This window comes from Octodon degus, unplaced genomic scaffold, assembly GCF_000260255.1.
Source record: "Octodon degus isolate 3935 unplaced genomic scaffold, OctDeg1.0 scaffold00052, whole genome shotgun sequence".
In the NCBI taxonomy this organism is placed as follows: domain Eukaryota; kingdom Metazoa; phylum Chordata; class Mammalia; order Rodentia; family Octodontidae; genus Octodon; species Octodon degus.
The window spans coordinates 946,705-962,470 of NW_004524628.1; the positions used below are offsets into that span (position 1 = coordinate 946,705).

The 15,766-nt window shown below is 41.9% G+C and overlaps 1 pseudogene; it reads left to right on the forward strand.

Moving 5' to 3' along the window:
- Window positions 1-3,901: 3,901 nt before the first annotated feature.
- On the forward strand, window positions 3,902-4,899 carry LOC101591382 (annotated as a pseudogene).
- The last annotated feature ends 10,867 nt before the right edge of the window (window positions 4,900-15,766 follow it).

The following is a 15,766-nucleotide window of genomic DNA, read 5'->3' on the forward strand; positions in this document are numbered from 1 at the left end:
ACTGCTGACAGGCACTGCAGAATCTCTGCTCTTTTGGCTTTTTGCCAGCACCAACGCTAGCCTTTGCGGCACCCCTGAATTTCTTCATTCTGTCCTCGTGTTCCTTCCCCTGCTTTCTTGAGGTCTTTCTCTTCTCTTACAGGCCGTGTCTTGCAAGTCTGTATTTGGGCTCATTTTTCTTCGCAGAATCCACGGAATCATAAATCATGCCAAAGCTAGTCATCTTGCCACCACCAAAATGGGTTCTGAATCCAAACACAAAAATGACATCTGGTGTGGCCTTGTACATTTTGGTGAGTTTTTCCCAAATTTGTCTTAGGTACTGTTGCTTTCCCAGGTGAAGGACATCAATGACCATTTGTTTCCTTTTAAGAAGTCATGAAATTCCATGTTTGGATAGTTACTGTATCATGCATGATGGCATCGGATCCTTAGACAGCCCAGGAGGAAAAGATCAATTGTTAATTCCTTTCAAATAGTTTCTTTCCCTTTTATTATGTCTATCACATCCTTCAGGTTTTATTAACCCTTTCAGGTTCTTACACTAGGGAGGCAATGTGATGTTTACACATGTGGGTCTGATTTATTTCAATTATGAGTACAGTCTCAAGTTGCATGCATTTATCTATAAAAGCCTCAAGTTTATCTTTCCTTATAGCTGAATAATACTCTATTTTATAAAAATACACATCTCTTTTGTTCATTTCTCAGTTGATGGGCATTTGGACTGTTTCCAAGAGTTAGCTGAGTTGCTATAAATATGGCTGTACATATATCACTGTGATATGATGTTTTCAATTCTTCTAGAAAAATTACCAAGAAGCAGTATAACTGGGTCAAATGGGACTTACAATCATAGTTTTTTAAGGAATTTCCACACTGATTTCCACAAAGGTTGTACCAGTCTACACTCCCACAAACAGTGGAGCAGGACTTCCTTTACAGCCTCTCCAGCACTGTTTATTAGTTGATTTCTTGATGATAACCACTCTTTCTGGGGTGAGAAAGAACCTCAGTGCTGTTTTAATTTGCATTTCTTAAATAACCAGTGCCGTTGAATATGTTTTCAGATATTTATTTGCCATTTGTATTTCTTCCTCTGAGAAGTGTATAGTCACCTCAGATGTTCAGTTTTTGAGGAATCACTCCCCTGACTTCCATAGTGGTTTCAGCGGTCTACGCTCCCATCAACAGTGGAAAAGGGTGCCTTTTCCCCCACAGTCCTGCCAGTATTTGTTACTGGTTTATTTTTGATGATAACCATTCTCTCTGAGATAACATGGAATTTCAGTGTGTTTTAATTTGTATTTCTTCCAAGTGTGTGTTCATTTCAGGTGCCTGGTTTTGGATTGGGTCTTTGAATTTTGGAGGCCTGATTTTTTAAATTCTTTATATATTCTGGATATAAATCCTTCATCTGAGTGACTTTGTGGTTCTAAATCTTAGCTTGATTGAGCTTGTTAGACATTCTCTACTAAGGAAAGCATGCACTTACAGTGATTACAAATAGGGCTTCCCATCAGAAGGTCTGAATAAGTATCTTTATTGTGTCGCTTAACAAATGGGACAGTTTCTTCCCTTCTCGGAGTCTGTCTCTTTATCTGTATGAAAGGGCAATTAAATTGTTAGATGAAGTCTCCATAGGTATTGCAATCAGCACAGTGCCTTCAGGGCAACCGTGAGACTAGCTTCATGGGTAAGAGTCAATGCATGGGGCCTAAGGAGGGACTGTCTCCCTCTTAAAGGAGATGGGGGCTTTAATGCAACCCAGGCTTATAGAAAAGCATCTCTGGCCATATCAATGAGAGGTATAGGCTCAAATGGCTCTTAAGAAATCCTTATTGCTTAAGGAAGCAATTTGGTCTCCACAAGAGAGTTGTGTCTCTGCCCAGTGTTACAGAGGCTCTGATGTAATCCAAGATGACTGTAGGTTTCAGGCCATGGAACTTCTGGCTGCCCACTTGCAGTTGAATGTTGCTGTACATTTCTGATCTATCTCCTATTTTGGTGTCCTGAGTCTTCAAGGAGGATAACATACATTATATAAAATTTAGGACTAATCATACTTCTTTGTATTGTCAGTTTTTAGACAGACACTCTCTAAAAGATTAGTGTGTTAATATACAGAATTGAATAAGGATCCAATCCCAAAATTTTCAGGTAATAAAGAAGATAGATACAAAACAAAAGTCAAGCCAGGCGTGGGGGCATATCACTGTAATCCCAACACTTGGGAGGCTGAGGCAGAAGGATTAATGGGAGTTCTAGACCAGTATGAGCTACATAGGGAGTTCAAGGCCAGCTTGAACTATATACCAAGACCCTATCTAAAAAAATCCAATGCCAAACAAACAAACAAATCAAAGTGAATGTCAAGCTTTGTTCTGTTTCTAATTATCCACTGGGCATCTCTAAGCCCAAATGAAGTCATTTCTTTTTGTTTTTTGTCTCTCAAAAGAAAAACCAATTCATGCTTTTAAGGGGTAATAGATTAAGAGTCTAGGAGCACACCTGTCCCCATTCTTATGGTGGCATCTGACTGTTTCATAAGGCCATGGCCCATTCTGTGTTTCCCTCAATGATCAGCACATGGCTTGACATATTCCTGTCTTTATCTTGTCCTTTGAAGCTTTTCCTGTGTCTAACACAGGGACCAACTATTACTTGCTTATAAAAATGTGAATGTGTCTAACTGAAAAAATAATCAGAATAAATTTTATATTTCAATAGTATGGTAAGTGTGCTTATTTTAAGATATAATAGAAACAAATATAGTTAGCACTTTAAAGTTATGATTTCATAGGTGTCAGTTCTCAGGAAAAGGCCAAAGGCAGTCATGTATATAATATTCATAGTGTACTAGCCATTTTGTCGTCTATTCTTTAACTAAGCATGCTTCCCATTTTGACTAAATTCTTCACTAGCCAAGTCTTGGTAGGAGGTAGAGCTCTGTCTTCCATGACAGAATACAGTGCTCTTTTCCTCTCTGGAGAGGGAGAAGGGTGTAGGTACACAAGCAAAGACAGGCCCCAGTGCATACTCCTGCTGAAGACCTTGCATTTGAGGAAGCAATGCAAACATACAGCAAACACTAAGTTTTCTTTGACATTGGGTAGCAGCTGCTATACTCATACCTCATTTTATGGATGAGAATTTGGACTGAATGGGATTCAAGATGATGGAGTGTTTTGCGTGGAATCCCACAGCTATTAAACAGTAGGGCTCCTAGAGAGACAAGACCTACTCCACCCGGTCCAGCGCTCTGCTAACTGTACTCCCCTATATGGAGATAGCGACTTTGTCTTTGTGATTCAGCCATGACATGACAGCTGTCCCCACACACGTTGACATAAGCTGGGCTCTAAATTGCAAGGAAAGACCTAGAAAAGATGTATAAGCTTCACTAAAGAAGAATGTGAGTGTTGGCTCAGATTTGGAGATGGCAGCTTTATCTTTGTGATTCAGGCATGACACGACAACTATCCCCAGGCGTGATGATGCAAGTTTGGCTCTGAATTGCAAGGAAAGACCTAGAAAAGGTATACGGGCCTCACTGAAGAAGAATGTGAGAGTGTTGGCTCAGGTTTCTACTGTGCAGAAAGATTCTGAGGAAACCCTGCCCAGCCTGACAAGGGGGCTGGGGAGCAGGGTAGCAAATGCCTCTCGCCAGGACAGTGACTTACTCCAGGTAGCGCAGGAGGCAGCTCGATGCCTCATCATGGCTTTGGCATTCTTTCAGTTTATCCCTGCAATGCCGGGATAACAACCGTTCTCTTAATATGGTTTAGTTGCCACCAAAAAAATATCTGAAGGGTCAGCGGAGGCGCCGCCCCTTTCTGGAGCTGCTGGCCAGCCAGGGCTGCTCCCTGCACTCCGCGCTGCAGCCCGAGCCTGTGCTGCCACCATGTCCCACCAGACCGGCATCCAAGCAAGTGAAGATGTTAAAAATATCTTTACCAGAGCTAGAAACGGAAAATACAGACTTCTGAAAATATCCATTGAAAATGAGCAGCTTGTGGTTGGACCATGCAGTGAGCCTTCAGATTCCTGGGAAAAGGATCACGATCCCTTCGTTTTGCCCCTGTGGGAGGACAAGTAGCCTTATTATATATTGCTCAGGTTAGATTCTCAGAATGCCCAGGGATGTGGGTGGATATTCATTGCATGGCCTCCAGATCATTCTCATGTTCGTCAAAAATGTATGCAGCAACAAGAGCAACTCTGAAACAGGAGTTTGGTGGTGACCACATTAAAAACGAAGTGTTTGGTTACAGTAAAGGAAGATGTGTCATCACACGGGTATAAGAAGTATGTGTTATCACAATCTTCCTGGCTCCACTGACAGTAGCGGAGGAAGAAGTACGACAGATTAAAATTAATGAGGTACAAAGTGACGCGGGTGTGGACACTAAGCATCAAACACTACAAGGAGTAGCGTTTCCAAATTCTCGAGCAGCTTTTCCAAACTTTGGAAAAACTGAATAACAGACAGTTAGACTATGTGCCATTGGAAATAGATATAAAAAATGAAATTATAATTTTGGCCAGTACCACAAATACAGAAATTAAAGATTTGCCAAAGAGGATTCCCAAGGATTCGGCATGTTATCATTTCTTTCTGTATAAACATCCCCACAAAGGAGACTACTTGGAGTCCATAGTTTTGATTTATTCAATGCTTGGATACACATGCAGCGTAAGACAGCGGATGCTGTATTCTAGCTGCAAGAGGCTTCTGCTGGAATTTGCAGAAAGACAGCTACCAAAGGATGTCATCAGAAAGATCGAGATCACAGAGGAGAAGAACTGACTGCCGGCTTCCTTTACGAGGAAGTAGTTCCCAAGCAACATGCACATAAGCAAAGCTTTGCAAAACCAAAAGGTCCCATTACTGATTAAAATTGTTACATCAAACATTGGAATACCAGTTTTTAAAAATTCAGCTTTTAGTATGAGAGAACTGAAATCATTCCCTGCTATATGGTATAGAGAAAAATGGTACTTTTTGAAGAATAGTGCTTTTCACTTCTGTGTGTTTTAAAAATTAATGTCATAGAACACTCATGATTTCTGTTTTCGAGCTAAAGTTAGAATTTCAACATAGTAATGTTTAATTTTGTTACAGTTTTCATAGAGTGTTGACTCTACACTTTCACATTGATTCTTAAAATTTTACCTAATTGGGTCAGTTTGAGAAAGTCTGATGTCTTAAAGTAGAGTGTATTTCTTATGACTTTAGTGAGATTTTTTTTTCTTTTTAAGGAAGCAGGAGGACCTTAAATATTCATACTCCTTATTGAATATGTTAAGGGCCAAGTTAGGTTATTTTCTAAGCTGGAAGTGTGTTGTGCTTCAGAAAAGGTGGAAAGTTGTTTCTTCTGAGGAGCAGGGCTAACTGTCAGAGTGGGATCAAGTCTGTGACTTTTACAAATAATGCTCTGTGCATTATTATTTATACAAATAATGCAGCAGTTTTATATATTTGACTTTTTGGGGATTTTTTTATGGCACAAAGATTTCTGAAGACCAGATCACTCAGAAGCTGGTACCAGACACTTTCTATGGTGCACAATTTCTGTTGTCTTTGACTTTACACAATCAGTGCTAAGGACCGACGCCTTGATAAGTGCTTTCTCTAGTACTTTAAAACAACATTTCTTTGCAAAGTTAGTCGTTTCAATTTTGGCACTGTAAGGCCAGATTCTTAGCATCATTCAAAAGGAAACAAACCTAAAGTGAAAAAGATTACAGAGTTTTAGAATTGTTTTCTCCAGTATCATGTACTTATAGGCAAATTGTGTTCTTTATCACTTTTTGGTAAATATTCAAATTGAAAGTTGTTTTAAAGGCCTAGTGCTAAACAGCGTAACACAGAGGAAGATTTAGCCTGTGAAGCTTGTTTCAATGATGATTTTACTTCAAAGTATACTTAACTTTCCCCCAAAGCTTTGCGTCTTCACTTGCAACCTAGAGAGATTTGAGCTTCCTATTTCCTTGATACTTAGAATCGAGGGAGCTAGAACCCTTCCTGTGTAACCTGTTCAACCTGCTGCAGAGCCACAGTGGGGAGGAATTTTCTAGTGAACTGTAGGCATCCAGAATTTGGAATTTCTTGACCTAAAGGCTTCATGCTGCATAAAACAAATATTAGGGATGACATTTCATAGTATAAACTATGAAGCATTCATTGCTAAACCTTAATAGCTAAGGTAATAGCATGCACCCTTCAGAAATTCCATGTGTGTTGAAGTAAAACATAAATATGGTTTGACAGATTTTTTAAAATAAAATTAAGAGTATTTGTGTGGGGGTTTTGCTTGTTTATAAATAATTTGACAAGTTATTTATTTTTAAATTTTATTTATTTTTGTATTTTAGGGAAGGATCTACAGGGTGTTCAGGGTCTTAGTACTAGATCAGACTCATAGTGATCCACCTGTTTACAGCCTCCCAAGAGCTGGGATTACAGGCGCGTACCACTATGCACAGTCTCAATTGTTATCTCAGGACACCCAGGGGGTGGGGGTGGCACAGCAAGCCTGGGGATCGAACCCTTGACGCCTGTGCCTGCTTGTAGGTGCTTTAATCCACTGAGCTACTTGGCTGGCCCTAATTTGACTATTTAAACTTGCAGAATAGTTAACAGTCATGTACTTCTTTACCAAAAACACACTTTGAGTTTTTCCATGGGTACACAGGTAGACACATAGACATGCGCGTTACTGCATTAAGAATCCTGGAGCTGTGCTGTACACCATAGCTGCAGCTGTAATTTTCAATAAGGATGATTAGCTGCCTGAAATATACAAAATAATTTACTAGTGAATGTTTTTCCTATAAGATTCATGTGCAATTATACTCTAAATTCCACTACACTACATGAAAGTAAATGGACATTCCAGAATCTAGATGTGATTATATAATCTTAAATGAGTGATTATTAAACCGACGATTGCTGAGAATCAGAGACGCATTTGTTTTAGAATGTAACTCATTGATTATTTTATGTTTTAGGTGGCACTAGATGGTGAATAACATATTCCAAATAAATTTATATAGCAGTCCAAAAAAAATCTGAGGCTAGGTACTTTATAAAGAAAAGAGATTTATTTCGCTCTGGGGGCTCAAAAGCAGACTCGGCTTCTGATTCTCTCTAGTGAAGGCTATGTGGTAGGTAGCATCATGATGATTAGAATGCATACAGGAGCTAGAAGTGGCTTATGCAGAGAAAGGAAGTGTGCAGTCCCTCAGAATAATTCACTCTTATGGAAGATAATCCAGTCCCACCTGGCCTACTTCAGCCAGACAGCACTAATCTATTCATGCTCTAATCCACAGAGTGGTGACCCCATAACCTAATTACCTCCTAATAGGTCACTCACTTAAAAAGTCCCACCACTTTAATACTGCCACAGTGGGGACTAAGTTTCTAGCCCATAAATCTTTGGGGCCCTTATTCCCAGACTCTCTTGCAGCTAGAGTTTCAGATATGATTTCTACTCTGCCAAAATAGCACATCTATAAGAGACTTGAATTGGAATGCATTACTAGGGTAGAGCCACCGATTTTCTTACTGTAGACTTTAGCAAGCACAACATGCTTCAGACAGTAGTTCTCTGATCTCTAGATCACAGGCAAAGATATGTGTTTCTGGAGACAAGAGTTAAATGATTCCTTCACTGGTCTCCACTGGTGTGACACTACAGCTAGTAGTGTCATGCATCTTCCTGATTGTAATACAAAGAGTGGCTCCCCAGCAAGGCAGTACTGGAGGATTCCTCTAGGAGTTTTTCTTGGGTATCTGCTCTAAAGCCCCTTCCTCTGAGCCTCTAGAATATTCTTTTTTTTTTTTTTGCAGAACCAGGAATTGAACTCAGGACCTTGCTCTTGCCAGGGCAGCTCTTATTCCACTGAGCCATCTCCCCAGCCCCTCTAGCAGAATCTGTAAGTATCTAATTCTTTATAGGAGAACATTTACTGATTAGAACACGTTATGTTAGTGCTATTTGTCAGAATCTTAACAAATAAACCAGCGTTGCCACCATTTTTCTTACTTCTGTGTTTCTGCATATATTCTTTATTTTTTTAATTTAATTTTTTGAGGCAGTATCATGCTCTGTAGTTCAGCCTGGCTGTGCACTCGCTGTGCAGCCTAGGATGGTCTTGAGCTCACAGAAATCCTCCTGCCTCAGTTTCCTGAGGGCTGGGATTATAGGTGTGTACCACCATGCCCGCCTCAGCATGTATTCATGACCCTGCCTGTCTGTCCCCTGACTCTTTGCCTTGTCTCTGCTTGGATAACTCTGTTCTTTTACTGCTCTACTTGGTTCAAATGCTACCCCCTCCTTGAAGCCTTTCCTACCTATTCTTTGTATAGGAATTCACTTGCTACTTAGCTTTCCTATGCATACAAGGCCTCTCTACCTACCCTCTCTGTTTTCCCCATCTTCTTTCTTTCCTGTTTTCTTCCCTCCTTCTCATTTTTCATTTCCTTACATATTGCAAATTTATTAAGTATCCACTGTAAAGTAGTTACTGGAGATATGACAGGACATAAGGTCCAGCCACTACCCTTAAGTTGCTTACAGATTAGCAGAAGAGGCTCACAGTTATCATATAGCTTGGTAAATGCTAAGCTAAGGGTGAGCCAGGATCCCTTAGCTGCATAGACCAATGACAACACTTAATTTCCTGCAGCAGTTAACTCCTTATCTGAGCTCTCTGAAGTCCTAGTAAATTGGCCAACAAACAGAAGAGGAATGATTTTCTAATCAGAAAGAACAGCATATATAATAAGACAGAATTTGTAAGAGACCATGGGATCCTATGGGCTTTTCTAGCATTTCATGATGGCTGCTTTTAAATATGCCATATGTGGAGGGAGTGTGAGGGAAGCTGAGGTATGCCAGGATGTGTCGGTGCTAAAACCACTGGCAGATCATCATTGAAGAAAAGGCACCCACTACGATATTTAGGGACATCAGTGTGGACTAAGGTTTGGAACAAGGCAAGACTTCCCAGTAAAGGGACAGGCTGGAGTTTGCCTCACTAACTCACAGATTAGAAGACACAGTCTACACAGTGATGCTGGCTTTCAGGAAAGAAGGTTGGAAAAATCTTTAGGTGGTAGATTCAATGGGACTTCATGACTGCTGAACTGTAAGAGGTGACCACTACATGCGAAGGGACAGTCAAGACCAAGGAAGGCTTCAGTTTCGATCTAAAAGGGCTCGCAAATCTTCATGTGCTTGGAAGGTGATTGTACTAGGGGAACTTAGAGCTGACTTAATGCCACTAGGAGGTGGGATCTCGTCAGAAGAGGCGGATCACTGGACGCATGGCACTGAAGGGTGCATGGTATCCCCTCCCAGGTTCCTCCCTTTGCTCTCTGCTTCTGGCATCCATGAACAGCTTCCTCTACCCAGGCCCTTCCACTACACACCAATCACACAAGGGCTGAAACTTCTCAAATCTGAGCCAAAATAAGCCTTTCATCCTAAATTGTGGGCATCAGAGCATCAGGCATTGTGTCTCAGTGCCGAGGAAGGTGACAAAGACAATTATTCTTCCTTTGAGGCTGAGGTAACTGGAGTGGAGGGAAGAGCACTACCATCATTTCCTGAGAAAAAAGATACAGAAAGAAAAACAGGTCATTCCTAGAATTGGTGGGGAATGCAGCTAATTGATTTTGAGTTGTGTAGTGTTTGAGATAAAGGTGGAGCACCAACTGGAGGTGTCCCCTCTGCAGTGGGACATAACACACCTGGAAGTTAGAAGAGAAACCTCTCTTAATACACAGATCTAGCTGGAGAGTTAGCTCCGCGGCATAAGCACCTGCCTGGCAAGCTCAAAGTCCCGGGTTCAATTCCCACAAAACAACAACAAAAAGCAAACAGAGATCTGGAATGGAATATTGAAGCTTGGAAGTAAAAGAGAAAACATGCAATCGTGTGTACACCATCACTTATAGTGTGTCATAAGATGATTTAAAATAGTATCTGTTTCCCTGTTATTAAAGAATATTACATTTTTATCTCTAAGTCCTGTTATTACAATGGTATCTACAATATAATAAGGGCTCAGACAGTGGAAATCAACAAACCAATCATTTGTTAATTTGATCATATTAACAAAGAAGAGCTTCAATATAACTAAAAAATTATCCCTCTCGTGATCTTAAGAAGAGGTATAGGTTAAGAGAGAATCAAGAAAAACAAGACTGTAGGACTTATGATCAAGAAAAATCAAACAATGGAGCACCAGTTTGACACTGAGTGGCTTTTCCAGTGTTAGGGCCAATTAGGGCACCAGAGGGGATTACAGGAGCTTGGGACCACTATGGTCCCCAATGACCTTAATTCTCACCACCTAGCTGTCTTTCCTGGTTTTTTTCTATCAGAGATCTATTAAGAAAGTAAATTTCTTGCATTTACTCATCCATGGTGAAGTAAAACTTCCTTTTCTTTGCCCTAAAAAAACCTCTCCAAGCCTCAATGGTTGTCATGTCTGAAACGCTGCCCACTTCCCTTTGCTCAACTCCAACAACACCAGTGTTCCCCGAGTTGCGTGCAAACTGGCTGGGAGAGCCGTGGAGGCAGCCCGAAGCCCACACACTGCTGGGCCTGCTCTGTTTTCCTGTAGCTCTGTTCCCTTTGGGGCCTGTGTGCAGGAATTGCAATGTCTTCAATAGGCCTGGAGGTCCAGCAGGTAGGCCAGAGCTTGCACTGACTGCAGCTTCCCCCAGGGGGCCACAATGAGAACGAATTTCTATATGAACCCTGGAAATGACTGCAAAGTCATGGCCCGCAGCAGTGATTAGCAAGCCCTCTTCTACTGTCCTCCATCTGCTGCTCAGAAAATCTATTCTAGCAAGCATGAATCCAATAAGATTGAGCTAGATTTACCCAACAGTACCCCTATCCCACAGTACCCCCTATCCCCTTTGGAGGACATGGTTGGTGACAAGTCCCACTTTATATATCCACCGCTATCCAGAAATATATTGGGAATGTTTTGCTCAGGCATTTGTCTGTTCCTGTCATGGGAATATAAATTCTTTACTATATTCTTATTCACAAAAGCAGCATGAGTCTTGTTACATAAGTAGAATCTTTCCATTCTATTTTCTAAATAATCCTCCAGTTCTTTTTTTTTAAAGGTTTTTTTAAAAATATTTGTGTGTGTGTGTGTGTGTGTGGCCAGCTCAGCCCACCAGGGGGCGGGGCTGGCTGGCATGTGGTGCTGGGGGATCTGCTGTCCCTGTGCTTTGCTAAGCTTGTTCTAAGTAGGTGCTTTAGACCACTGAGCCATCTCACCAGCCCAATCCTCCAGTTCTTGCACTGCATGAAATCTACCTCTCCTCCAGAGCTGTGCTTCCCCTGCAGTTTTCTCAAGGAGAAAGAGCTCATGTCTCTACCATCCAGATATGTGAGGTTCAAAGAGTTAGAGTGAGTATGGACATCCCCCACTGAGATTTCTAGGTTATAGCTTCTCTAACCTTTGTAAAATGTCACAGCGGCTCAAACAAACTAAATTTCCAGTCCTCTAAAGTTTAGATCTTCTTACAACTCTCTTTGTAATGACCAGCCATGGACTTCTTGTTTATTCCTTCTGTTTATTAAATATTTGGCTCTTGGGACTTCTTGTTTGTCCTAGATGTCTCCTGTGACCTCTCAGTCCTGTTCTTCCCTCTCATCAACCCCTGGAGTTACCCTCTGCCGTGCCGTCACTCCTAACCTTTCACCTCTAAAAACTCCCAATGTAAGTGTTCTATTCTCTGACCATAACAAATGATGTAACAGTCTGTTGTTTACTTTGTACTGGGGACTGACTCTAGCGGACACTAAGGTATATTCAGTCACCTCTAGCAGTCCCCCGAGCTTGTTCTCTGTCTCTTTCTTGCCCTCTTTATTCTCATTCTTTCTATTATTTCTTTTTTTTTCTTTTATTTGTGTGTGTGTGTGTGTGTGTGGCCAGCTCAGCCCACCAGGGGGCAGGGCTGGCTGGCATGTGGTGCTGGGGGATTGAACCGTGGTCGCTGTGCTTTGCTAAGCTTGTTCTAAGTAGGTGCTTTAGACCACTGAGCCATCTCACCAGCCCCTCTTTCTATTATTTCTGCTGCGTATGTATTTCAGCTCCTTGGAAAGCCTGCAGCCTCTTGGTTTCCTCAGCCCTGCCCAACCCCCTCCTGTCTGCAGGGCTCTTCCTCTGGTCCCTCGCTGCACCACCCTTGGGCTCACATTCCACAGCGCTTGGCACCTCTGCCCTCCCATGGCACTGCACGCAGAATTCTGGATCTGAACTGGATCTTGGATTCTACCCCAAAGCCACCGAGCACCTGGGGTGAGAGGCAGTGACGAGATTTGAAGCCAACGGGCTTTCGTGGTTGCTTCACAACTCCTCATTGTTTCTATAACTGCTTGGCTGTTGCATGTTAAGAAAAAAAAAGAAAAAGCCCTGAAATCTTCTCCACTTTCTGCAGCCTGCTACTCCCCCTCCTCTTCCCTCATGTAGAGAAACCACTGAAATAAGCAGAGAAGATTTCTCAGTTCCCCATCCATCCACATTAAACCCTGATGAATCTTTTATGTTTATCCTTTCATTTTTTCTCATCAACAGAGGCAGGCACCTGCTCTTTTTTATTTTTATTTTTTTCTTTTGATATAGGATCTTGCTACACGGCTTGGACTCATAGTGATCTTTGTGTCTCAACCTCCCTCGTGCTGGGATTACAGGCATGCACCACCATGCCCAGTTTCAGGGCTGGCACGGCCCTCCATGGGGCTGGCACAGCACGCAGTACCTGGGATCGGACTCAGGACCTTGGGCTTGCCAGGCAGGTGTTAATGCTGCTGAGCTATCTCCGCAGCCCCGAGCACATGCTCTTATCCAAAGGTGATCCTCTAAGCTTTTTTGTGTGGGTCCCATTCAGCCTCAACACTCTGCATGTCAATCCTTCCCATGTATTTAGTAAGTAACTCTGAGTGTCTGGATCCATGCTAAAGGCTCAGGACACATGAGCTTGTCAGGTAAACCCCAAACCCTGACGTGATATTTAACGCTTTGCTTGCCCAGGGTTACACCAGATAAGTAAAACTAAACCTGTGTTCTTTAGAACACTATTACTAAATAAGATCTTATTTAGTCCTTATTGCATTTCAGCTTGGGTAAATCTGAGGCATAAAGGCCTGCTCTTTGCTCGTCACACAAATAATATAACTCATGGTGATAGTCTGCATAATTAACAAGGGAACAAACAAAAAGTCTCAGCAGTTTGCAGAGTGACTCCTGTCCCTCACAGCCCCAGCAGGAAGAAGATTCTTCTCCAACATGAACTTGTTCAAGGAACTCATTTAAGAGATATTAGCTTAAGAACAGCCATACACCAGCACTATTCCTCCTGTGCATTATGAACAGCAGAAAGAACATCCGTTATTCTCACCAACTCTTTGGCCCTTGACTAAAATAAACATGTCCAAGAAAGTATTCAGGCAAAAGAGTTTTGTTATACACTGAAGGTGGCAAAATCACTGTTCTGTCCTATAGAAATTGCCCTGAGAAAGAAACTTCTAATTTTAATTTTTTGGTTTAATTGGCAATGTGTTGCTGCTGTGGTTTTAAAACATACCCACCAATTCTCTGAGATGTTTCTTATTAAGAAGTGAGGTCTAGTTTCTTTCCCTTTGAACATAGAAGTGAATGAAGTAGAAGTTATGTTGAATGAAAAGGTCCTCTAGTTACATCGCTTCTGCCTGGCTCTATATTTAAATTTATAACTTTTTACAGTAAATAACACATTGTCATTAATCCCCCTTAAAATACTTTCCATGGTTTCTTTTTTTTTTTTAATGTATTTAGTACAGAGTCTATAGAGTCTCACTACACAGATCAGACTCATGGTGATCCTCCTATTTTCAGCGTCCCAAGAGCTGGGATTACAGGCATGTGCCACCACACCCAGCCTCATTTGCCAGCATGGCAGGCCAGGGATTGAACCCTGGTCTCTGCACCTGCCTAAGCAAGTGCTTTAATCCGCTGAGCTATCTGACCAGCCCTTTTCCCTGGTTTCTAACACAATTAGCCCACTGTTCTTCCCACTTTCAGAAGCAGTTGGGAAAGTCCTCCGTCGTGAGTCTTTTGTTCCACTGTCATGGCTGCCTGTGTGTCTTAAATCAATTCAGAATGTCTACTGTTATGATCATCTGGACTTTGGGAAAATCCAGGCACTGCCCAGTGCCAGAGCTGGAAATTCGTGAGTGAGAACATTCCGAGATGCTTGTCCACACTCATCTTCCTGTTGGGTGGCACTTGGCAGCCACATCCACCGTACCTCTGATCACATCTCAAAAGCATTCAGGAAAGATGACCTCCAGACCTGCCGCAGAGAGCAGCAAGCATGATGGGATATGTGTTTTCAAGGTGGATGATTTTGAGGGGATTAATAGTAATCCATCTTTTGTTGGTAATATTTTTTAAATGCAAATGATCACCGTGCATTCTGATCACACCACTGCTGCAGCTGCCATATTGTGGGGAAGACCAAGAGGCATGGAAAGGCATGAGATGGTATTTCAGCCAACAATCCCACTGAGGTCCCAGGAAGAACCAAAGTCAACCTCTAGGGCTCTGAATATGGGGTCTTGTAGTCACCCAGGTCCTATCCTTTGAACTTCTCAGCCTATACTGTGTAGAACAAAGACAAATTGACCCCTCTGTGCTCTTCCCAGAGTCAGAAGCACAATAAATATTGTCTTCTTTTAGCTTTAGAAGCCACTAAGCTCTTGGGATGGTTCATTCCACAGCATAGAGAAACAATTCAATTGGAAATAATGCAGAAAACAGCACTTCATATCTTTAAGTGGTGTGAAAAATATTTCTTATTAAGTCTAAACAAGGTCACTGATACTTTTCTTATAGATGCCTTGGAATAAAAAAGCATATAACTCTGCTACTTTTACCATGTTTCAAGTAATGCGACCACATGTCCTCATGAAGTGGACTCATGTGGGAAGCCACAGAGTAGAGACTTGAATTCAGCCAGGTATGCTCTGGAGTCTAAGCACTTACCAACTAACCCAAGCTGCAGCGCTGCCCCTGCTTTTCCAACCCGTCCTTCTCCATGAGCTCCTTCTTATCAGCATTTTCAGTTGGTCAAACTTGTGACATCACAATTTGTCACAAAACAGGTAACATCTGGAAGCTTCTCTTTTAGGCAGGGGTTACCCTGTCATTCCTTCTTGAAGTCACCTGTGGCGACACCACATTATCCTGCTAGAGAGCAGCCTGTCTCTCCTTAATGAACCCCCATGACCTGGTGGTGCTCTGTTGTCACCACAGCATGGTTCCATGGAGCAGATTAGCAAAAGCCTTCTTTTTCCTATTGTATTCTCATCAGGAAAAAAGTCATTGAAAATGCTGGTGTTTTCACTGCAAGATTCTTTATGAGCAGCTCTCAGAACATTGTCGTAATCATATTTATGTCTATGAGATTAGAGTGCGGGTAGTATCCCACTCCGGTTATACAGTGTGAAGCTTGCACACACTGATGAAAGGCCCAGCAACTTCATACGACCCGTGAGTACACAGACTGAACATGAAGAAGCCCCTACCCTTTGTGAGTATCTAGTCTAAGCCAGGTGGTAAGAATCCTAGCACTCTGGGAGGCTGAGGCAGGAGGATCATAAGCTTAAGCCTAGTCAGAGAAATTTAGTGACTTAGCAAGAACCTGTCTCAAAATTTCAAAAATTTTAAAAGAGCTGGAAATGTA